Here is a 24,791-nt window from a genome sequence, read left to right on the forward strand (position 1 = left end):
GCGAGGGTGGGGAGCAGGGGTGGTGTGTGCAGTTTCGGCAGTGTAGACTGCATACGGAGGACCCTGGCCAGCAGAGTAGGGCATAATCCATGAGCTCAGACACATGGGCTGGAAGAAAGAGCTGCTGGCACACAGCGATCTCCTCTACCCACATTTCCCCTTTCCCAACCAACCCAACAACATTTAGAGAGTGAGAACACTTCTCACGTGTCTATGAAAAGAAGAGAGGCAGACCACTCCCCCTGCCTGCAAGCCTCCCATTCAAGGACATTTCCTGTCATCGTCAGGACCAATACAATGGTTTTCTAGATTGCTCTGCCTTTTTTTTTTTTTTTTTTTTTTTAAAGTTCAGGGAATTACTCCCAATTCCTGAAGTGCAGATTGCATGTCTAATTGATTCAGCTTGCCCAGAGACACTTGAGATAATTACAGTGGGAAATTCCATATTCTGAAAAAACCTAGATGCTGGGAGGGTTATTTTGTCAAGTTCTCCGTGGGACTTTGTGTCCTGTGGAAGTAAAAGCACTCCGTGTCCCTGCTGGGTGATTCCAAGGCTCAAAAGCCAGAGCTTTCTCCGTGTTTCAAGGGATGAGAGGCAGATGCTATAGCATGCTTTCCAAAACTCAGTGTAGGGAACATATAACACATTCAGTTATGTAAGACAATTTCAAGCTTAACATTTCCTTTCTATGTTGCTGAGTTTCCAATGTATGAATGCAGGCGATATCTTGGAGAGACGCTGCAGATTGGAGTAATGAATGACTTTAAAAGTCATTTTTATTCTATTGTTGTGTCCTTTAGTGAAGATTATGTGTATACAGGAAAAGGCATAGATCATCGACAGGTAGCTTAATGCATTTTTCACTAATCGGTTCATATGTGTAACCAACCCCCAGATCAAGAAACAGAACATTGTGGGAGGTGCTCCCAAAGTGCCATCTCCTCCTGTCCCTCCTGCTAGGGTAGTTGTGTCCTGTCTCTGGCACCGCAGATGAGTCCTGCCTTGTCCAATGATATGCTTGCAGACCTGTCCATGTTGAGTGTAGTTCCAGTTCACTTTTTTCTCCCACTGTTAGGTATTGCATCTGATGAGTGGACCAGAATGTAGCCAAAGCCTGGTAAGTAACCACGGGCTTGTTTCTGCCCTTTCCAGAGGGCTGCTGTGAGCATTCTTTTCATAGAAGATGTGGTTTGTACATTTAATCTCACTCTCACTAGGTTAGGTTCTCCAGAGAAACAGAATCCAAAGGGTATGTGGGTCTCATTTTAAAAAATTTTTATTTTATTTATTTATTTATTATTTTAAGGAATTGGTTCATGTGATTATAGAGGCTGACAAGTCCAGTAACCACAGGGGAGTCCCAACAGGCTGGAGAGCCAGGGAAAAGTTGTGGTTTGAATCTAAAGGTGCTTTAATGGCAGTCTTCTTCCTCTGGGAAGGTCAGTCTTTTTTCCTTTAGGGTCCTCCACTAATGGGAAACTGCTTTGACGCAAAGATTTAAATGTTAACCTCATCGCAAAATACCTTCACAGGAACATCCAGAATAATATTTGACCAAATATCTAGGCCCTAAGGCCTGACCAAGTTGGTACATAAAATTTACTGTGACAGGCATTTACTGAATATCTACTGTGTGACCTCTTGTCCTGGCGGCGGGGTGGGTAAAGGGTGGTGGGAGTACCTGAAACACAGTGTTGGACAGTTGAGGTAGAGGGAGACTCAAAGACAGGGAGGTGATAGTCACTGGAAAAATAGTCATTGACAGTTCCCAAGGGGAGAGGGTGTGTCCTGCCACAGGGGAAGGGAGGCACAGAGGAAATATTGGAGTCAGTCAGGGGCAGAAGGAAAGGATGAGACTGTGGCAAGAGTCTTTATTGTGGTTTCTGAGAGAAAGAACAGGAAAGGCAGGGCGGGCAGATAGAGGCTTGGCTAGTTTGAATCATTTCGTGGGCTCTGGGGCATAGGGGATGTTCCAGTCTTCTGGTACCTGGCCTTGGGTCAATTAGGACAGGTGGCTAGTGGTCTGGAGAGTCCTGTGCAGGGGCTTATGGAGTGTATGGCTCTGGATTGGTTTGTGTTTGAAAAGTACACTTTTGGGTGCATTGTTCACTATCTTTTGGAACTGGCTAGCTCTGAGAGGGGGAGCCTCTCAAGGGTCAGCAAGACCCCAGCTATCAACATTCAAATATAGAGAATGAAAGACCTGATTGATACCAGGGGCAGGTGGGGAAATATAATATAGAGGCTGAGTGGTGAGATAGAAACCACTCTGGAATAGAGCTCAGGGGACTTGGACCGCTTCATTAATGAGACATTCTGATCACATCTTGGCTACAGTGAGTCTTCCCTTACTTAATGAAGAAACCAAGGCTCAGAGAAGTTCGTCGGGTCACTGGTAGTGAGGATCAGGACTGACGCTTGAAGGCAGGTCTCTCTGTCTTGTTATTCTTTACCTTTATGCTTTTTGATCTCCCAGGATTGTTCAAAACCTATTATTTCTGCCTTTCTCACCTCTAAGTGTTATTAGAAGATAATGAGTTTATATAAGTGAACATGCTTTGTATCCAGGGAAGAGCTAGACAGACGGTGACATTTTTGAGGTTATAATACAGGAATACTACTATGATTCAACCTTGAAATCTATAAATTGCATTTATAGGAATCTTAGAATCAAGGGAGGTGTTTGGAGATCGTTTGGGCCCTGTCTCTGTTCTCAAACAGGTGAAGTCCGAAACTACTTATTTTCTCTTGGAGGGCAGCCAGACTCTCTCTTGGTAGCTTCATATCTTATCACTGTGATGAGAAAAGCTCAATGGAAGTTTATTTCACAAGGACTTTGCTTAGTCAGTTACTTCTTCAGTGTGCCCATAACTCCCAGGTGATCTGTGCATTATTAAGGAAGCTTCTGAATGTACCTAATTGACCCATGGCTGGAGATCTGGCTAAGCAGTTGTTACAGTTTATCCAGTCTGGAGTGGTTAGTAACAGTAGCAAAAAGAAATCCAGAGCTCTTTGCCAGAGGAAGTGGTGGAAAGAGCCTAACGCCAAAGGTAGGGTCTTGGAGTTCTAGTTCTCCTTAGTTACATACTATCTGATTTAATCTCAGGTGGCAACTTGATCATCTTGACCCTCGCTTTTCCCGAAGAGTTGTGCTGGATGATGTTTCAAGTCCCTTTCAGCAAGGACAGGGTACACTGTATCATCTAAGAGTTGGATGGCTAATGTCATTTTGATAGAGGGGCAAAGTACTAATAAGTAGCTGGGAAGCTGGTTGTCTTTGATGTCTGATAGTTAATAAAACAGAGAAAGATTTACATGCAGAGCTGAGCTCATCTTTCACTCTCATGCCAGCTATCTGCTGACTCCACTTCCTTTGTTAGCCCTGGGTTACTATAAATTAAACTTAACTGCTTTTTCCTGGGAATGATGTTCTGTAAATCAGCCCTGGAAGAGAGTGGCTCTGTCAAGAGGGCTTTTCATGGGATACTCTACCCATTGGAAAGACACATATTATCTGGCAACTGCTTCTGAATATTAGTTTATGTCTTGGCAATTGTTTTCATAATAATCCAAAGCTGTCAAGGAAACATAACTCACATGGCTTGGACACTTGGCTGGCTTCTCTGCCTGGTAGGGGTTTATTAATCATGTCCTCTTCCCTTGAATCTTCCTTTCTGTATGCAGCAGAATTAAATTAACTGACCTATTTCCAAATAATTAGATCATTAACCCCCCCTTTTAATAAAACCAGGAGACAATTTTATCTAAAATTAAACTCTATATTAGTGCCTGTTCTAGTAATGTCATCCGTATGGCTCTCCAATATGGGCTGGTCCAGCATCTGTGAATTGATGGTAATTCTCAGCACTGGTACTTAATAAGACATGCTCCTACCCTCACAAATAATCAATTTTTTTTTTGGTTTAAATTACCTAGTTAAAAAATACAGGAGCCATCTCAATGTCACCTTGGATATCCACATTGTGGAAAAAAAATGACACTTCTATGCATTCATTGCTGACTCGCTGAGCTGGAGGAGTTAGTGGAGTTCAAATAGTTGTCTCATTAAAACTAAAGTTGGTGCTGAAATTTCCATCTAACTCTTAGCCCCTCCCTCAGCCAACCCAGTATCAGTGTTAAAAGAACTTTGACTCCTACACTTCTCCAGAACATTCCTAAGTTTCCTCAGGTGTAGGAAAGAAAGGTAAGGTGATCTCAGTTGGCCTTTTCAACCCACAGGGCCTCAGCAAATAGTTGCAGTGGCCTGTGAATGAACAGCAGCAGTGGGGTCATTTTAATGGGATTGAGACGCCCCTACAATAATGGTGACAGACTTAATCACTTCTCCATGGGGAAAATGTCCAAGATTAGGCAGTTCATTACAGAAATGGGGACGTGTTGAGAGAGGACTCTCAGAACAGAAAATGGAGTGCTGTTGATTACATTCATGCTGCTTCCCAGGAATAGCTTTTCCTCAGGACACCTCAGCTCTGCTGAAGGCCACATTATGCCAAGAAATCTGGACCAAAAGGGTTTAGTTAGGAAACACTTGTGGAGTAGCCAGTAGCCTGGGCTTTTCAACCCACCATGAATGTCTCAGGCTGAGAAGTGAGGTGAGCGTCACCACATCGATGTGTAGACATTAGATAGGAGTTAATTACCTTTTCACGACTTCATATATTTGTGATAGGGAATTTGAGTTGTTGAGGTCATTTGGAACAAAGGGACACAGTATGTCCTGCCTAGGGGAGAACATAGCTTGTTAGTGTGAGTCTGAGTTTGGCATTAATTTGGATTTAGAGGGTGTGGTTGATGTGGTGTGTGCCTCATATACACATACTCTTGGTTCCCAGTTCTAACAGGATCCATGTGGCTACCTATGCACACCTGTGCCTCTGCCTGAAGGACTTTTTTGTTGTTGAGTCTGGTGTCTGTGTGTGTGTGTGTGTGTGTGTGTGTGTTGGGTGGGGGCACAGTGAGCTGACAATGCTGGAGGGATATCCCAGAGCATTCTTCGACTAAAGGCAGTTGGAGAGAGCTGGTGAATAAGAGCTACAGGTACTCCCTCCTTTTTATTTTTTTATTTTTTTAAATTTATTTTTGTAAGTGGGGGGAGAGAGTGAATGCATGAGCAGGATGGAGAGGCAGGAGGTGAAGCAGGCTCCCTGCTGAGCAGGGAGCCCAATGTGGGACTTGATCCAGGACCCTGGGATCATGACCTGAGGTGATGAAGACACCTAAACGACTGAGCCACTCTGGTGCCCCGGGTCCCCTGCTTCTTGGCTGGAAAAGTCTGAGGCATATTTCACCCTGTCTCCCAGAGCTCTCCAAGGAACCTGAGCTCCCAGTGCCCACAGTGGTAACTTGCTTCGAACACAGCTTTAATTGGTGTTGTTCCTTGTCCCCATCTCATGTGTCTTCCCCATGACAGTGCTTCCCAAATGAGCTCATGCATTTGAATCCTTGCCTCAGGTGTGCTTCTGGGGAAACTCAACCTAATTTAAGGGGTGAGCTTGCCACTAAACAAGATAAATTCCTTATTCCTGAGACATTATGGGGCTGTTCCCACCCACCCTTCTAATATCCCAGGGCATGGTTACTCACCATGGCGCAGCATGTTCTGGTTTGTCTCATGGGGATAGTGGAGGGCTGAGGGAGTCTCAAACTCCTGCCAGAGTGGAAAGAGAAATGACAATGGATTTAGTCAGGCTAATGCCGGGTTATGCTACAGTAACAGGCTAACCACATTACAGTTGAATGCTGGCTAGCGGGTAGTCCTTGGTGATTATCTTGTAAAGGTGTCTCCAGAATTTAGCCTGTTTCCACCTGGGGGAGGCTGAGACACCTGGCATTGCGAGGGGAAGAGGTGAGAGGAGCAGCAGGCTGCATCATGCATGAAGCACGGGGCTGGGCTCTGAGGAGGGTGCTGGGGATGAGCAAATCTAGGGAGAAGCATAAAATAGGTCCAGTACAGGTCGCAAATCTATCTGCAGGCAAGACTTGGGTTAAACATACGTGCAAAACATAAAATAGACCTCAAATTACTCATCAGAATAAATTTCTGGTTTGATCTCTAAGATGTCAGACATTCACACTGTTCGTTTGCCCAACACAAAAACCATTGCTAGAGGTCTGGTGCAGCTCACGAGTTGAAAAATCCAACTGATCTGATCCACTGGAACAGTCATTTCTGGATTTGCATCTTGTCGTTGAGAAGACAAATGCTGGTGAGATGAGTCTTGTTACTTTGCAACTGGCAGGGTTGGTGAGGTGGGGGCTCATGTAAACCCTGGAGCTTTAAGGTAAATTTGGCGGACTTTTATATGGTCGTTGATCCTGGATATTTGTATCAGGGAACACAAGGGTTTTTGTTGAAGGGATACCAAATACAGTTTGAAGCATAGAGCCACAGGGAAATCAAGGACTTGTTTTTTTTCCAGCGGTTAACTCCTGGACAGGTAGTAACATGCGAACATGGGATTTTGAGTAAGAAAATCAGTGTTGGAGTTTCTGCAGGGTCCCTGATCAGCTGAGTCTCCGTGTGCTTCTCTACCTTCTCAGCTTGAGTTTCCTCCTGACCCAAGCTGAGATGATAATGGTACCTGGGTCCAAGATTTGATGTGAGGGTAAAATGGCTTCACAAGACAAAGCACTTGGCATGGTGGCCAACTCGTGGCAAGTGCTTAGTAATGGCAGTTACTATTCCTTATGTCCTGAAGTGTGACATAGGGCTTCAGTTATTTCTTCATTGTTGACACAAATACAGAACATCTGCTGCATGCTAGAAACTGTGCTAGACGCTGGGAATAAAATGATGAATAAAACAAAGCCCAATCAAATACAAATCAAAACCACAGTGAGACACTACCTCATACCAGTCAGAATGGCTAAAATTAACAAGTCAGGAAACGACAGATGCTGGTGAGGATGCAGAGAAAGGGGAACCCTCCTACACTGTTGGTGGGAATGCAAGCTGGTGCAACCACTCTGGAAAACAGCATGGAGGTTCCTCAGAAAGTTGAAAATAGATCTACGCTACAACCCAGCAATCACACTACTGGGTATTTACCCTAAAGATACAAATATAGTAATTTGAAGGGGCACATGCCCCCAAATGTTTATAGCAGCAATGTCCACAATAGCCAAACCATGGAAAGAACCTAGATGTCCATCAACAGATGAATGGATAAAGAAGAGGTGGAGTATATATATACAATGGAATACTATGCAGCCATCAAAAGAAATGAAATCTTGCCATTTGTGACAATGTGCATGGAACTAGAGAGTATTACGCTTAGTGAAGTAAGTCAATTAGAGAAAGACAATTATCATATGATTTCTCTGGTATGAGGAAGTTGAGAGGCAACGTGGGGGGGGGTTTGGGGGGATGAAAGGAATAAATGAAACACAATGGGATCGAGAGGGAGACAAACCATAAGAGACTCTTAATCTCAAAAAATAAACTGAGGGTTGCCAGGGGGAGAGGGGTTAGGGAAAAGGTGGTGGGGTTATGGACATTGGGGAAGATATGTGCTATGGTGAGTGCTGTGAAGTGTGAAAACCTGACGATTCACAGACCTGTACCCCTGGGACTAATAATACATTATATGTTAATAAAAAACAAAAAATTATATATATATATTTAAAAAAACAAACAAACAAACAAAGCCCAATCTTGTCCTGAAAGAGATGAGAGACCAGAGCTCAGCAAACATCTTAAAGGGCCAGACAGTGAATAGTTGAGGCTTTGTGGGGCATGGGGTATCTGTGACAGCCATTTGACTCTGCTCCTAGAGCTGGAAAGTAGCCTTATAGGATATGTGAATGAATGGACATGGATGCGTTCCAATAAAACTTTATTTAGATAGGTAGAGAACCAGATTTGTCCTGTGGGCCATAATTTGCTAATCACTGAGATGGCCAGTAATAGGCATTACGGGCTAATATTTATTGAGAGCGTACCATGTTTGTGTTCATTTGTTTAACAGACACTTACATAGCAGTTATTATGAATTAACTCACAGCAGTGATTATGAGTCAGGTAATGATCGAATCACTTTCCACATATTACCTCCTTTAGTCCTCATCATAACCCCATGAGGTTGGTAAGATCCCCATTTTATAAGATGGAGTTGGTACTAATATTATTCCCCTATTACAGATGAGGCAGCTGAGTCACTAAGAGGTTAAATAGACTGGGATTTGAGCCCAAACAAAATCATGCCAGAGGCTATGCTTGGAATCATTCTACACACAGCCTCCCTCCCATAAACACTTAAACTGTGGACTCCTATAAGTACGTGAACAGAGTAACAATAATGTCACCCTCTCAGATGACTGTGACCCTCTCAAGAGTTGAAAATGCTTGGTAAATTGTAGCAGGTTACGGGAACATGACTTTTTTTTCCTCTCTGGAGCAGCTGCCCTCTGCCACTTGGAGGGGAGGAGCTGAGTTGGTTTCTGAATTGGAGAAGAGAGAGTGGGCAAGGAATGCTTGTTTATAGATCTTGGAAAAGGGAAATGAGCCGGCTCTCTGAGGACACATCTCATTTCTTTCTTTAAAAGTTTCTGAACTTGAAGAATAAAACATGAACATCAGTTCTGATGCCACTTCGGCTGTAGACAAACCCCAGGAGATTTGCCATATCCATGAAACCAGAAACTGGTTTCTGGCTGCATGCCCCAAATCTCACAGCTGATAGAAGCAGAGCCAGGATTGGAATCCGGATGCTCTCATTCTGAGGCACGCATACTTGGCCACAGGCACTAGGATGCAGTGTCCTGTGTGTATACATGTTGTTCCAGATCTTGTTCTTGATCTCATTACTTGGTCAGCATTGAGAGAAAGTGAGAAGAATCTGTTTAAACTGAGCACAGCTGGGAAAAGAGATGGTGTTCATCCTATTCAGATACTGTTCTATGGAGTGCAGAGGATTTAATAAATAATAGTGTGCCCATTCTGATAATTAAAGCTTGTGAAAAATAATGACTTGGCCCAGAGGTATATTACCTAGAATACCAGCCTAGTGTCTGTTTCAAAACAGTGATAATTTTTATGTCCTGCCATAAATGATCACTTAAGCAGCTTGAAATAAAAACAGGGCACAGTGCCCCCTGTGCTTGTGGATTTTGTGCTAAAAAGCTGAACTTGCTCTTGAAGAGAAATGCCCATCTGTGCTGAAAATGCCTGTGGACTCTCTCCATGTTTTAATAAATAGTGGACTGCAAAAAGCTTGTGTTGAATGGAGGAGGATGGAGCACGGGAGGTGTCTGTGCAAAAAGAAAGGGGACAAGGGCACACGGGGTCTGGGATGGCTTTGGAAACCATCTGGGAGGTTCTTCCATGTTGTGTCCCCTAAAAAGGTAAGTTGAAGCCCCAACTCCTAGTACCTGTGAGTGTGACTTTATTTGGAAAAAGGGTCTTTACAGGCATAATGGAGATGAAAGTTGAGGTCACACTGGAACTAAGGTGGGCCTTGGTCCAATATCCTTTGTGTCCATAAGGAGATGACCACGTGGGAGTGAAGGAAGCGGAGACTGGAGGCGTGTAGCTGCAGGCCAAGGAAGGCCAGGGACTGATGAGGCAAGGAAGGGAGGGAGCTTGGGAGAGTCAAGGAAGGACTTTACCCTCTGGGTCTTGGAGGGAGAGTGGCCCTGCCAACACCCTGTTTTCAGACTTGTAGACTTTATAACTGGGAAAGAATGAATTTCTGTTGGTTTAAGTTAACCGTTTGTTTGTGCCACTTTGTTACAGTAACTCTAGGAAGCTAGTGTGGAGGTGATGTATAGACTTGCAGAAGGGAAGTAGGCCTATGTGTATGGGGCAGAGGGATGGAGTCGGGGAACTGTGTTCATCCATGTTTTCATCTGCCATTCAGAAAGGAGGCAGTATGGTAATTAAGAACAAAGCTTAGGAATCAAACCAACTTTTGAATTTCTGCTCCTTTTCTATTCTGGGTGACTTTTAATAATAATCATAACCTCTAACATTTACTGATGAATTGATATCCTAGGCCTTGTGGCTTGAGCTAAATATGTCCTGTCTCCATTTTGTAGGAAGGAGCCTGAATCACAAAAAATGTCAGTTGTGCAAAGTCCTTTTTCCTTTTGATGAAGTATATTTGATATATAACATTGTATAATTTGAAGGTTGACATCTTAATCTGATACAGTTGTATATTGTAATATATTGGCCATTGTAGCAATAATTAACTATTCCATTCCACAAGTGGTTAAATAATTAAGTTTTAGGCTCTTAGAAAGTTGGCTTACAATTCAGTTTTGTTGTCTATATTGACTATACTGTGCATCTGATCTCTAGGACTTACTTGCTACTTGTTGCAGATTAGTATTCTTATTTGTATGTACATACATATATAATACATACATTTTTTGATTGGTTGGTTGATTGATTTGAGTGAGTGAGTGAGAGCAAGGGAGCAGGGGAAGGGGTAGCCGGAGAGAGGGAGAGATGCCGTGCTGAGTGCAGAGCATACTGGGGGGCTCGATCTCAGTACCCTGAGATCCCAACCTGAGCCGAAATCCAGAATCAGATGCTCAACCGACTGAGACACCCACATGCCTTGCAAGTTAGTATTCTTAAACAATGTGTTTTATCCTTCCTACCCCCAGCCCCTGGTAAAATCACCAGTAAAATCACCAGTCACCAGTAAAATCACCATTTTACTTTGTTTTTACAAATCTGACCTTTTAAGATTCCACATAGAAGTGATTTCACCCAGTATGTGTCTTTATCTGTCAGACTTACCTTATCTAGCAGAATACTCTCAAGGGGTATCCATGTGTTTGCAAATGGCTAGATGCCCTTCTTTTTCTAGTTAAAAGGCTGGCAAGTGGTTGTGGAGCTGGTGTCTAGTACTTTGGCTCCAGAGGTTCATCTATTAAACCACTATGCAACACCTGAGACTCCATTTTCTCCAGTGTTCAATGGGGAGCATCAAAATACCTGTCACCGAAGATGAAACTCGGTTATTCTGTAAAACTCCTCATCATTAAATAGTTGTAGGCATATAGGAAGCTTAAAAAAAAAAAAAAGTATGGTAAAGACCTGTGTACTCCAGTCTGCTTTCCCTGATGGTAACATCTTCTGTAACTGCAGTACATTGAAACCCAGAAAAGAGACACTGTATAATCTTTATTCAGATGCACCAGTTTTGTTAAATGCTTGCTGTCTGTCTCTGCAGATCTGTCTCTGTTTGTCTGTCTCTCTGGCTTATGCCATGTTATCATATGTCTAGGTTTAGGTAATCACTACCACAGTGAAGAGACAGGATGCTTCCCTCACTGCATAGGAACTCCCTTGGGCTATACTTTCATATTGCCTTCTCTCCCCACACCCATCCCTAAGCCCAGGCTGCTATTAATCTCTCCATCTCCATAATTCTGTCATTTTTGAGCATGTTCTATAAATGAAACCATACTGCCTATAAACTTCAGAGATTGGCTTTTGTCACTCAGCATAATGCCAAATATTTTTTGAGCTTTTCTGTATACCAGGTGCTCTGCAAAAAACCAAGAATAGAAAGTGTCAACCCCTCACTTTTTTAAAGAAAGTTTTTATTTAAATTCCAGTTAGTTAACATACAGTGTAATATGAGTTTCAGGTGTACAATAGAGTGATTCAACACTTCCATACACCACCTGGTGCTCATCATGACAAGTATAACCCTTAATCTCCACCACCTCCTTTACCCACCCCCCACTCACCTCCCTTCTAGTAACCATCAGTGAGTTGAGCTAAGGATCTATTCAACCCTCACTTTAGCTTGAGCTGCTCAACTTGCTGGTTTGCTCTGTTACTGGTGGGAAAAATGTCCCCCAGTTTGAAAAGATCAAGAGGCCATTTTCTTTTTCTGGTGGTAAGCTTTGCCTCATGTCATGGCTTGCATTTCCAACCCATTTTCTTCCTCAAGCCAAACATTTTCAGTACTGTGATTACGGAGTATGTGGAGAGGCTGTCTGGGGGGAAATCTGCCATGGCAGTATTTCATTCTGAATAACTCCATAAATATCCAAATACCCCTTATTGAGATGGTAGCATTGGAGACCTAATGGAGACCTTCTGCAGGTTGTCTGTTTTGGTGTCCCCTCCTAAGCCTTCACAGCTGCATCGTTTGGTGCATTTATGTGCCAAGGTTAATTCCAGATAATCTATATAGCAGGAAGGTGGGAAAAATCTGGAACATAAGTTGGTATGTTAACTGTTTGCGATGTATTGAGATAACTTTTCATTCTATGAGAGTACAAGACAGAGTGGAACAGCTTGTTTTACAAAAAGATGAAAATTCAAATAACCTGGTTTCTGTTCTCTTCCATGTTACTAAGAAGCTGTGTGTCCCCAACAAGTCGACTCCTTTGGACCTCTTTTGTGAGCAAGGCAGGCTCTGGATTATTTGACCTTAGAAGTCTTTTAGCGATGGAAAAAACAATTCTATTTCTGTGTTTTGCGATCCTAGTTTATATAGTCATGACCTCTTGGAACACCAAGAGTAAGGCTGTTTTAAAAAAAGCCTTTGGAAGTCTCCATGATGTCATTCATGACCCATCCGTCAAACCCATGGGCTTCATGACCCACCCACCTTGTTTTACTGTGTTCACCTGGAAGGAGTGTTCCTGCTGCTCTCTTTTGAAGGCTGACATCTCTGTGAATGCTTTAGGGTCCAGCCCCTTTTCACCTTGAACTTCTCTCTCCTGCATCACTTTCTCTCTTTACTGGCTTGCTCATGGCAGCATACGAATGAGCTCTGGCTTTCACGCTTCTTCAAAACAAACAGCCTGCCTCCGGCCACGTCCTCCTCCAGCTTCCACACTATTCCAATTCTCTCTTTTATTGCAAACATATTATGAGTCCGTTGCATTTGCTGTTTCCTCTTCCTGTGTCCTATTCCTCCTTTAGCTGCCTGCAGGTGGATTTCTGGGTTTACCAGGTCCATGAAACTGGACATTGTCTTGAACTTCCTGAGGCCAAGCCTAGCAGGCCCTTTTCTGTCTTCATCTTGGCACCTTCTCAGCATCTTTGAATTCTCTCCTTCTTGATTCATTCCTGTCTTGGTCTCTGCTGTGCCACAGTCTTTCGGCCATTCCTCCTCATTTTTCTTGGGTGGCTTTTCCTCCTCAGGGTTTTGTCTGGAGCTCTTTCTACATCTCTCTACACATTCTGTACAGAGTTTCTCCTCCAGTCCCCTGGCTTTAGACAGTGTCTGAATTTTGATAATTCCAAATATATACCTTTGACCTATCCTCTCCTCTGAGCTTTAAATTTTTGTATTTCCTATTCTACACAGTGATCAGCTTACATGTTTCATAGGAATCTCAAACCTAAATGTCCAGGGCAGACTTCTTTCTTTTTTTTTCTTCCCTAATTTCCTTTTCTCTGTGTCTTCCCTACCGGCTTGCTCAAACTAAACTGCTAGGTTCTAGACCCAAACTGAGGTTTTCCCTTTTTCTCCTTACCTCCTGGGAATCTAAGCCACTGGGGTTGAGCTTCTTGAACTTGTTGTAGGTTGGCCCATTTTCCCAGTTGCCCTCTTCTTTCATCAGCGTTATTACCGTGTCTTATCTGGGTATCCTAAAACATCCTAAGTGGCCTTTTGCTCTTCTGCTTCTGCCTACATTTCATTTCCTCCACAACAGCTAAAGTGATTAAAAAAAATAAAATAAAATTCTATCAGTGCCCTACTTCAAACTGTCCAGTATCTTCTTTTTGCATTTTGAATGGCACTCACACTTCACCAGTCTGCTTTGCCATTGCTACACTCTTTGCACACCAGGCCCAGCCAAGCTGGTCTTCATTCTGGTCCTCCAGCAAGCCACACCCCTTTGCACCTCTTGACCTTGGTCATTTGATATCCACCTGATGCGTCCTTTCCTAAAGTCTTCATATGACTGGCTGCTTAGCAGTCACAGTCAGCCTTAAATATGCCAGCTCCTCAGAGAGGCCTCTGCCTAATCCCTTCTCCTCAAGCACCCCTCTCCCCAACCCATTCATCATGAATCTTATTTTCTTATTAGCCTGCCTGCATCACCATCTGTAGTCCTCTTGTTTTACTTACTTGTACTTATCAATTGTATTTTCCTTGAAGTCTCCGTATTTTCCTTTCTTGTTTATTACTCTGTCCTTCATTTCTAGAACAGAAGTTTTTGAATGAATGAATAGATCTTCAACTGAAAGGCAGTAATGTTTTTTCTGCAGCTTTCTGGAGATATAATTGTCTTAAAACATGTTGTAAGTTTAAGGTGTGCGATGTGTTGATTTGATTTATATATTGCAAAACGATGACCACCATTGCATTAGCTAACCCCTCCATCATGCCGCATTATTACCACTTTTTTTTTTTTTTTGTGGCAAGAACATTTAAGATCTACTCTCTTAGCAACTTTCGCATATAAGATACAGTATTGTATAATCACCAGGCTGTATATTAGATCTCCACAACTTACTCATCTTCTTCCTGAAAGTTTGTACTTTTTAGAAAAAAATTTAGTCATTGTATTACTCGTTTCATAGGTAGAGGTCAGTGATTCATCAATCTTATATATTACCCACTGCTCATTATAACACATACCCTCCCCAATGTCCATCATGAAAATTTATACTCACTGATGAACATCTCCTTATTTCTTCTGAACCTCATCCCTGGGCAACTACCATTCTACTTTTTCTTTCTTTCTTTCTTTCTTTTTTTTTTTTTTTTTTTTTTTAAGATTTTATTTATTTATTTGACACACAGAGATCACAAGCATGCAGAGAGGCAGGCAGAAAGAGGGGGAAGCAGGCTCCCCACTGAGCAGAGAGCCCGATGCAGGGCTCAATCCCAGGACCCTGAGATCATGACCTGAGCCGAAGGCAGAGGCTTAACCCACTGAGCCACCCCTCTTTCACGCCCTGAGGAAAGAGGCCTCAGGGGAAGTGGTCTTTCATCAGGCAGAGAGCCTGGCCATGCTGGCATCTTGATCTCAGACTTCAACCTTTCAGAACTGTGAGAAATCCATGTTTATTGTTGATAAACCACCTGGTCTGTGGTATTTTGTTAGAGCAGCCCAGTGAAAATGAGAAAGCAAGGGTCATACTGTTACTGTGTATGAATTCCAGCAAAAGTGCGCGGTGGGTCCAGGGCTGGTCGGCAACCAGCTGTTCACCATTTAGCTGCTGCTTCCTCCCTTCTAGGACCTTTTGCAGGCCTCCCCCCAGGTACCCCAGTCTCCATGGGTGCCCTTTGCCCTGAGGTTCCATACGTAGGTCTGCTTCGTTCAGTCCTCCTTCCTAAACACGGATCCTGAGGCTGGCTGCCATCTAGGCCATTGATCTGATAATTTCAGCTGGGCTGAAATAGTGGCCAATACTTGAAAGTGCTACCACACTGGCTACTACTACTGTCACAGTAGTCTTGTGGAGACACAAGGCTTGAAAATCGAGGCTTTTTTCTCATCCGGTGGAAATTCCAGGCCGAAGGCAGGATTGGGGATATTTGGGGGCCAAGGGGCCTTCCTGGAGCCTGTAAGTCATCCAGAAGGGGGTGGCTGTCTCAGCTTTGGCATCCAGCAGGCCCAGCATGCTCTCAAAGGGCCCTTCAGAAGTCATTTGCTGTGACGAAGACGCTTACACTGAAAGAGGGAAAGCATCATCCAAATGCATGTGTGTTCATTCGGTGCAGGGGAGTTGAAGTCAGATGCGTCTGCCACGATTACAGGGAAAGGACCGACAGAGCGGTTTACTAGCAGCCACCTTGGAATGTTGTTATTGAGCACTTGACCGTGGGCAGCAATCTCCAGCAAGAGAAGCCCAAGACAAGCTATCAGACTGAATGGGAAAGGAAATGTCTCAGCTTTCACCCAATGTTCATGCCCGATATACATTAAGATTCTGTTGTTCATTGCCTAACATACGTACATGTATATGTATCCATATACATATGTAACTTTTTATTTTGGAATAATCTTAGATGTATAGAAAAATGATAATGATATGGTAGAGTTCCTATGTACCCTTCACCTAGCTTTGCTTAATGTTCTATTCAACTTTCGGAGCCATAACTTTTTGCCCTAGTGAAGAAAATTGTTCACTTACCTCGTCTCTCCTTACAACCAGCTATGTGCCAGGCATGGTGCTAGGCACTAGGGATAGAACAATGAGTAAAACCCAGTCCCTCCTGCCTTCATGAGTCTGATAATGCAACTTAGTGGATTGTAAAGTGTGGTCTCTGGATCATCAGCATCGCCTTGGAACTTTTAGAAATGCGAGTTCTCAGGCCCCATCCCATATGGGATCTAAGAACTTGCAGAGTAAGGCCCAGGACTCTGTATTTTTAACCAGCCCTCCCGTGGATTCTGATGCATGGTCAAGTCTGAGAACCGGTCTTGAGGGGAAAAAGAAATCTTAAGTAAATAGAAAAAGGTGGTGATTTCACAATGGGAGGTAGAGCTTTAGGAACATATAATTGGGAGAGCTTGTCTAATCTGGAATGTAGGAAAGACTTGGTTGAAAAAAGGTATTTAAATTGCTGTCTGGAAGATGAGGAGGAGTGAGCCAGGTGGAGTGGTGGGTGAGGTCACTGCCAGAAACCAGGGCAAGAGACTTGACAGGCTAAATCTGGGCTCTCCAGCCACTCTAAAACTCCGAAAGATTAGTTTGGGGTTAAACCACTAGTTAAATCTAGCTTAATTAGAAAATCCAATTAACTAGTTCTTGGCATTTCCTGAATATTTCAGTTAGTGAAGATTTTAAAAATCAAATCTGTGTTGCATTTAGGGGATTATTTTCATTAAAAAGAAAGAGCTCTGTGATAAGGGATAGAAACCCATTGTCGCATGGACTGTACTTATAATATTAGCTCTGTGAGCCTGCTGAGCTCACTTCACTCTGGTAGCCTCCTTCCTTGTTCTTACCTGTAAAATGAGGGGGCTGGGCTCTGTCCGTCCAGCCATTTCCTCTCTGACTTCATGATCCAGAAATTACTATAAATATTATCGTATTGCTGTTTACTTTTAAAAAGTACATTTATATTCCTTTCCTTCTATAGCTAATTCTACACATTGCCTACTGGAGACTGCAAGAGTGCTTTCCTATTCTTTTCTCTGAAATTACTGCCATAAGTTTATCCCATAAGGATATATTATTTGCTCTAATGATCCGGTAATTATCAGGTAATGAAATGGCCAACCGTAAGTATATTATTAGGAGCAGTTGCTGTGTGGAATTTTTTTGTCATGCAATTAGAAGAGTTACTTACCTTTTAGTAATGCCTAGGAAGTTACATGCTGAGGAGACTGAAAATAGAGAACTAGGCTTCCATGTTCTGCTGAAGTAAGTGCGAAGACCACACGTGAAAAGTCTACCAAGCCGAATGCCATGGACTAGAGCTGAAAGCCATGCTTTGTCTTTCGGTTTGCAGTGTGCCCCACTGTCATTAATTGGAACCGTTCCCCAAGGAGAGCTGGATTAGGCAGCTGCATTTCCAAGCTGACCATCCTGACTTACATTGTCCCTCTCAGTCCTTGACTGGGGAAAAGTTTCATTATGAGAGTATTAATGCTGATGGGCAGAGGGTTTTATATTCAAAGTCAGGCTCAGGATAGGTCCTTAATTGAAAGGAATTTTTAACCACCTTGCATTCAGGCCCCTTCTGCAGCTTCTGGAGCTGTTACTTGGATATCAGGCCCTCCCCTGTCTGCATTACGAACTTGGTCCTGAATGTGGAGATTGCAGTGATGAATTTTGGCCTCTTAGATTTTTAACTTTGATCTTGGCAGCCCCCAAACTGACACTTAATGGGATGTGTCTCTAAAATGTTTCATCCGGCCAATGAGAAGGTGTTAGGCATTCTTAGTTGGGCAGACTCCTCTTCTACCCACATTCGGTTATCCTTTATCTGCACTGACAATTGTCGTGGGTGTTCTGCTTTCTAGCTACATGTGAACCATTTCCCATTCTCCACTGGAGACTCCTAGAGGACAAAGTCCGTAGCCCATTCATGATAGCATGATAATATCAGCTAACACCCGAGAGTGCTAAAGTTAAGCACTTGACATTTCATTTATTTCCCTTACGTCTGTGAACAGAACTACACAACACACCCAACAGTGTATGGGGGGCCTTCTCCACAAAATAGGTATTTTGAGTCCTATTTTATAAATGAGAAAACTGAGGTGCAGAGAGGTTCAACAGCTGCTTGAGGGACCCTGAGCTACTTGGTGCTAGAACCAGCATTCAGATCCATTTCTCCAACTCAAGCCTGTGCTCTGAATACTTTGTCTCTCAAAATAACCAGAGACTTCTAACATCACAGGAACTCAATAAATCATGGGAGAATGTCAGAGTGACTCTTCATCTAGGTTGTATGACAAGCTTTGGGGATGGTGAAAATGCAGGAGAGGGCTAAAGGGTGCATACTTGGGAAGTATGTAGACAGTAAGAGAGGGTCTGAGCTATGTTTTTCATGTAGCTATGTTTTTCATGAGTGTCCAAATACCTGATTAAGCCAAAGGAACAGCCGTATTGCTTGTTATCCTGGCCATGCTAACATTCAGCCATCACCGGCAGGAGCAATATTGTTGTTGAACTGGTTTGTTTCCCATGCTGTTTGGTTGATTACATCATTACTTCAAGTCTCATGTAATAAGCTGTGGTACAGTTGTTAGCTGGATCTGATGCAACTACTTTTTTGCTCAAGGCAATCTTCATAGGTTTAAGGAATCCTTTCTGGGGAGTTAAATTACTCAGAGGGGGATCTGTGTGATTATTGTTCTCTCATTCCACTCTATTGCTTGCCATGCTCTGCCCGGCCATTCTATCCCACTTTTTTCCTGCTATAGCATTTCATTCTAAAACAAAAAACAAGGGATTGAATGTTTGTGCCCCCCAAGATTCATATGTTGAGATCTGAACCCCCAGTGTGATGGTATTGGGAGGTGGGGCCCTTGGGAGTTGATTAGGTCATAAAGGTCAAGCCATCACAAATGAGATTAAGGACTTTATAAAAAAGACCCAGGGAGTTTCCCTGTCCCTTCAGCCCTGTGAGGACACAGTGAGAAGACTGCTGGTGGTCTATAACCAGTACGCAGGCTCTCTCCAGACACCAGATTGGCCAGGACCTTGATCATGGACCTCCCAGTCACCTCAACCATTTATAAGCTACCCGGTAAATGGTATTCTGTTCTAGTAGCTGAATGGACTGAAACAAGTCCTATGTGCCAAATACTGTGTTAGATATTGAAGACCTACACCTAAATGCTTAATCTGGGGATCAGATTCGACAGATTTTGTCCTTACCTAGCTTAGTGTCTGATAAGGAAATAAGAAAACAGGTAATAACAGTGCAGGCAGGTGAGCTCTATAGAAAGGTACTACAGGGAGGATGGGAGCTTGGGTTGCTGGTGGGGTGGGGTTTCATACATGAGTCAGAACAGGTCCTTGGAGAGAGTGACTTATCACCTGAGAGAGGAAAAGAAAATAGTTGGAAACAGGGCATTTTAGCCATCCAATAAGAGGAAGCAAGTTGAAGACCAACACCCCCCCCCGCCCCCCCGCCGCCTCTTTTCAAAAGATTCAGTTTGCCTGTGGTTTGAGATGCCCAAAATTGGTGAACTGGAAGCAGGTCGTACTCATTTCCCTTGTGTTTCTTCTCATGGAAGTCGATAGTACAGAATGGCAGTGCTTGTGACCTAAGGGGTGATCTGATATTCAGAGAACTCCATAAGATTCAGGGAGTCAGAAGAGGGCAGAATAGAGAATTTGGGTATTTCTAGAATCATTCAGCTTTAAAGGGAAACCCTAAACCTGATTTCTGGAAAATTATTTTCCTGGTCAGATTTGTGTTGCTGGAATTAGATGGGAAAGGTCAAGAGTTGTCTCTTGAACTCAGTTTCTGTGGATTCATCTAGAATATGGTTGGCCTAGGCAGGGACGCCTGGGTGGCTCTGTTGGCTCAATGCCTGCCTTTGGCTCAGGTCAGGATCCCAGGCTCCTGGGATCGAGTCCATCAGACTCCTTGCTCTGCTGGGAGCCTGCTTCACCCTCTGCCTGCTGCCCCCCACGGCTTGTGCTCTCTTTCTCTCTCTGACAGATAAATAAATAAAATCTTTAAAAAAAGGGAATATGGTTGACCTTGTGTACATTTAACAATATACTACTAATTTTTAAGGGGCGTTCTGTGCAGATTCCTTTCAAATACACAATTACTTGTTTTTGGACCTCCAAATCCTGAAGGTACTTTTAAGAGAAATTCTAAAAATTGAAAAAAAATTTTAAAAATTCTTTAAGAATTTTCTGATTTTATTTGGGATCCAGTCATAAATGCTAAAAGCAACACCTTTCCCTTTCTTTTAATAAGGAGGTTGTATCTCCAATTCAGAATAGTGGTTAGTTTTTAGGGATATTGAAGAGAATGTAGAGGTGAGGATGGCCTCTTAGGGTCCCAAACCAACTGTGATAGTAATTCCTAAAACTTTTCTCAGAGTTTGCATTAATACTTCTCTTTCCCACTCTGACTTCACTGCTATCTTCTTGGCACTTCTTAAACAATGAAAAATTCTTTCTAGTTATTTCTAGGAATTAAATTCTAACTGTTAAAGGCTTCGACTATAGATTCACTGATTTATTTTTCATTTTTTATTTTTTGACTAAGAAGCTGGTCAGCAATTTCTGTGTTGTCAGTATATTTGTGGTTTTCCAAAAAACTGGATCTTTTATTTCTATAGTGTTTTAGGAAAGACAGTAGCAAATCCTCAGGGCTTTGCATAGTAAAGAATTTGGCCTTGCCCAGAGAGTCTTGGCCTTTGTTTTTGTGTCTGGCAAGTAATGAATGTCATATCTGGCAGGAATGTCTTTTTTTTAGGAAAGAGACTGGCTACATCCAGTAGTCACGGAGTAGGGGCTCACCATCCCAGAAAGACCAACCGTGTGATTTAGGATAGGAGCTTTGGGTCACACTGGGAGCTGAAACCAACCACACTGACAGTCCTGTGTAATGGAGCCCCATTAGGGATTGAATTGTATACCCTCAGAAGATATGTTGAAGTTCTAACCACCCCTCCCTATGTCCCACCAACTATGACCTTATTTGAAAATAGCATTATCACAGATATAATTAATTAAGATGAGGTCATTCACCATGTGAATTGGAAAAAGAAGGAAACAGAAGAGGAGAGATGTCTAGTGACAAAAGATGCAGGGCTAGGACCGATGTATCTATAAGCTAAAGAATGCCTTCAGGCAGCAGAACCTAGAAGAAACAAGGTAGGATTATCCCTACAAGTTTCAGTTGGAGTTAGGACCTGCCAACACCTTGATTTCAGACTTCTATCCTCCAGAATTATGAAAGGAAAAAAAATTTATGTGGTTTTCAGCTGCCTTTTTTTTTCTTTTAATCCTATAATGTATTATTTGCCCCAGGGGTACAGGTCTGTGAATCATTAGGGTTACACACTTCACAGCATTCACCATAGCTAAATACCTTCCCCCATGTCCATAACCCAGCCACCCTATCCCTACCTCCCCACCCATGCCCCAGCAACCCTCAGTTTGTTTCGTGAGATTAAGAGTCTCTTATGGTTTGTCTCCCTCCCAATCCCATCTTGTTTCATTTTTTCCTTCCCCACCCCACACAACCCCCCAGCCTGCCTTTCAAATTCTTCATATCAGAGAGATCATATAATTGTCTTTCTGATTGACTCATTTCACTTAGCATAATACCCTCTATTTCTATCCACGTCATTGCAAATAGCAAGATTTCATTTCTTTTGATGGCTGCATAGTATTCCATTGTGTATGTGTGCGTGTGTGTGTATAGATTGGTATATATAAATTGATGTGTGTGTGTGTGTGTGTGTGTGATCACATCTTCTTTATCCATTCATCTGTTGAAGGACACCTAGGTACTTTACATAGTTTGGCTATCGTGGACATTGCTGCTATAAACATTTGGGTGCACGTGCCCCTTCGGATCACTACATTTGTATCTTTAGGGTAAATACCCAGTACTGCAATTGCTGGGTCATAGGGTAGTTCTATTTTCAACTGTTTGAGGAACCTCCATGCTGTTTTCCATAGTGGCTGCACCAGCTTGCATTCCCACCAACAGAGTAGGAGGGTTCCCCTTTCTCCACATCCTCGTCAGCATCTGTCATTTCCTGACTTGTTGATTTTAGCCATTCTGACTGGTGTGAGGTGATATCGCATTGTGGTTTTGATTTGTATTTCCCTGATGTCGAATGATGTTGAGCACTTTTTCATGTGCCTGTTGGCGATCTGGATGTCTAACATTTCTTTGCAGAAATGTCAGCTGCCTTTTTTGGGTGGTATTTTGTTATGGCATCTCTAACAAACTAATACATGATCAATAAAAGTGGATAAAGAAGATGAATATAATGGAGTATTATTCAGCCAAGAACTTTTTGCCATTTATGACATCATGGACAGTTCTTGAGGGTATTAGGTTAAGTGAAATAAGTCAAACAGAGAAAGACAAATACCATGTGCTCTCAATTATATGTGGAATCTAAAACTACAGAACTAATAGAAACAGTGTAGAATGTAATTACCAGAAGCTGGAGGATGGAGGAAAGGGGAAGATGTTAGTCAAAGGGTAAGAACTTTCATTTAGAAGATGAATGAATTCTAGGTATCGAATATATGATATAGTGACTTTAGATGACACTAAAGATGTCATCTAAAGACCTAAAGATATAAAGATGACTTTAGATATTTGGAAGTTGCTAAGAGAGGAAATCTTAAATCTTAAATGTTCTCACAGAAAAAGAAATGGTAATTATGTGACATGATACAGTAGTCCGCTAACACTGAATGGTAATCGTTTTGCAATATATAAGTGCATCAGATCAACATATTGTACACCTTAAACTTAGGCAATCTTATATGTCAAATATGCCTCAAAGCTGGACAAAAATAAATAATTCCCATTTGCGTGTGCATAACTTGCCTTGTTATATTTGTATTTTCAATAAGTGCTTTTCATTTTAAAAAGAAACTTCTGTCTTAACAATAGAGAACAAACAGATGGTTACCAGAGGGAAGGTGGCTGTGAAATAAGTGATGGAATTGAAGAGGACCTTTACCTGGATGAGCACTGAGTCATGTATAGAATTGTTGAATCACTATATTGTGCACCTGAAACTAATATAACACTATACTGTTATTAAAACAAACAAAAAAAAAACTTAATTAGAAAAAAAGGAAAAGGAAACTTCTGTTGCCTGGTCTTCTCCTCACAAAATGAAAGTCTCTGGCTCTCATTCTTTCTTTGCATATATGAGCAACAGAGACATGTATTTGCCCTTTACAGTCTCCAACACTCTTCATTGTGTAGACCCACGTTTCTGTTTGGTATGATTTTTTTTTTTTAAAGATTTTATTTATTTATTTGACAGAGATCACAAGTAGGCAGAGAAGCAGACAGAGAGAGAGGAGGAAGCAGGCTCCCTGCTGAGCAGAGAGCCTGATGCGGGACTCGATCCCAGGACCCTGAGATCATGACCTGAGCGGAAGGCAGAGGTTCAACCCACTGAGCCACCCAGGCGCCCCTGTTTGGTGTGATTTTACTTACATTCAACTTTAACGGTTTTGGGAGTGTAGGACTGCTAATGAATTCTCTCAGTGTTTGTTTGTCTTTATTTATTTATTTAAGTTCAATTAACCAACATACAGTACATTATTAATTGTTTTTTTTTTAGTTACTCTCTTTTTTTTTGAAAGTCAGGTATATTTCATTGTCAGCACTGACTTTTTTTTTTAAAATTTTAAGATTTTTATTATTTATTCGACACATCACAAGTAGGCAGAGAGGCAGGCAGAGCGAGGCGGGAAAGCAGGCTCCCCGCTGAGCAGGGAGCCTGATGCAGGGCTTGATCCTAGGACCCTGAGATCATGATTTGAGCTGAAGGCAGAGACTTAACCCACTGAGCCACCCAGGTGCCCCCATCATTAGTTTTTGATGTAGTGTTCAATAACTTATCAGTTGAGTATTAACACTCAGTGCTCATCACATCACAAGCCCTCCTAATGTCCATCACCCCTCTTCCTACTCCCCTCCCTTCTGTAACCCTCAATTTGTTTTCCAGAGTCAACAGTTTCTCATGGTTTTTCTCCGTCTTTGTTTCTTCCTACTCAGTTTTCTCTCCCTTCCCCCAGGATCCTCTGCACTATTTCTTACATTCAACATATGAGTGATACCATATGATAATTGTCTTTCTCTGCTTGACTTATTCCATTTAGCATAATCCCCTCCAGTTCTATCCATGTCGATGTAAACAGTAGGTATTCCTCCTTACTGATGGCTGAGTAATAGTCCATTATATATATGAACCATAAGAAAAGAAATTCAAAACAATATAAAACACATGTAAAGGATATTGCTGAATGATCTTCAGGTGGACTCTGCAAAGGCAGTGAGTGCAGAGGGAGAGGGAGTGCCATCTTGTTCTGGGGCTGGTCTCCTGCTCCAAACAAAGGGGCCAGCAGGGCACCGGCAACTCCAGACTGCTTCTAGCGACAGCCAAGTGCCTCCCTTTCCAACCTCGCAAAGTGTCAAACTGTGTCAAGGGAGGGTCATAGTGGGGCTGTGCTGCACTGAGGATCCGGGAGAGTGAGCTCTGTGGCACATTGATGGAGCTTGGTGACAGGTGAGCATGGAATTTCACATGGACATTCTGACTTCAGCATTGTGGGCAATGACCAGATATCTTCTACAGTGGCTACAGGAAGAAGCATCAATCTTTGGCCTCAGGAGCCTCTCTGGTGAGAGATTCTTCACACAAG

The 24,791-nt window shown here is 42.6% G+C and overlaps 1 long non-coding RNA gene across 1 annotated transcript; it reads right to left on the reverse strand.

Annotated features, from left to right (window-relative positions):
* Nucleotides 1-4,661: 4,661 nt before the first annotated feature.
* Nucleotides 4,662-10,985, reverse strand: LOC101680298. The gene is made up of 3 exons (XR_198424.2): nucleotides 10,770-10,985; nucleotides 5,606-5,669; nucleotides 4,662-4,743 (listed from the first exon to the last, which is right to left on the reverse strand). It is a non-coding gene; the product is annotated as an uncharacterized LOC101680298 (long non-coding RNA).
* Between the last annotated feature and the right edge of the window lie 13,806 nt (nucleotides 10,986-24,791).

This window comes from Mustela putorius, unplaced genomic scaffold (genome assembly GCF_011764305.1).
Source record: "Mustela putorius furo isolate JIRA1106 unplaced genomic scaffold, ASM1176430v1.1 tig00003850_pilon_pilon_pilon, whole genome shotgun sequence".
NCBI classification, from domain to species: domain Eukaryota; kingdom Metazoa; phylum Chordata; class Mammalia; order Carnivora; family Mustelidae; genus Mustela; species Mustela putorius.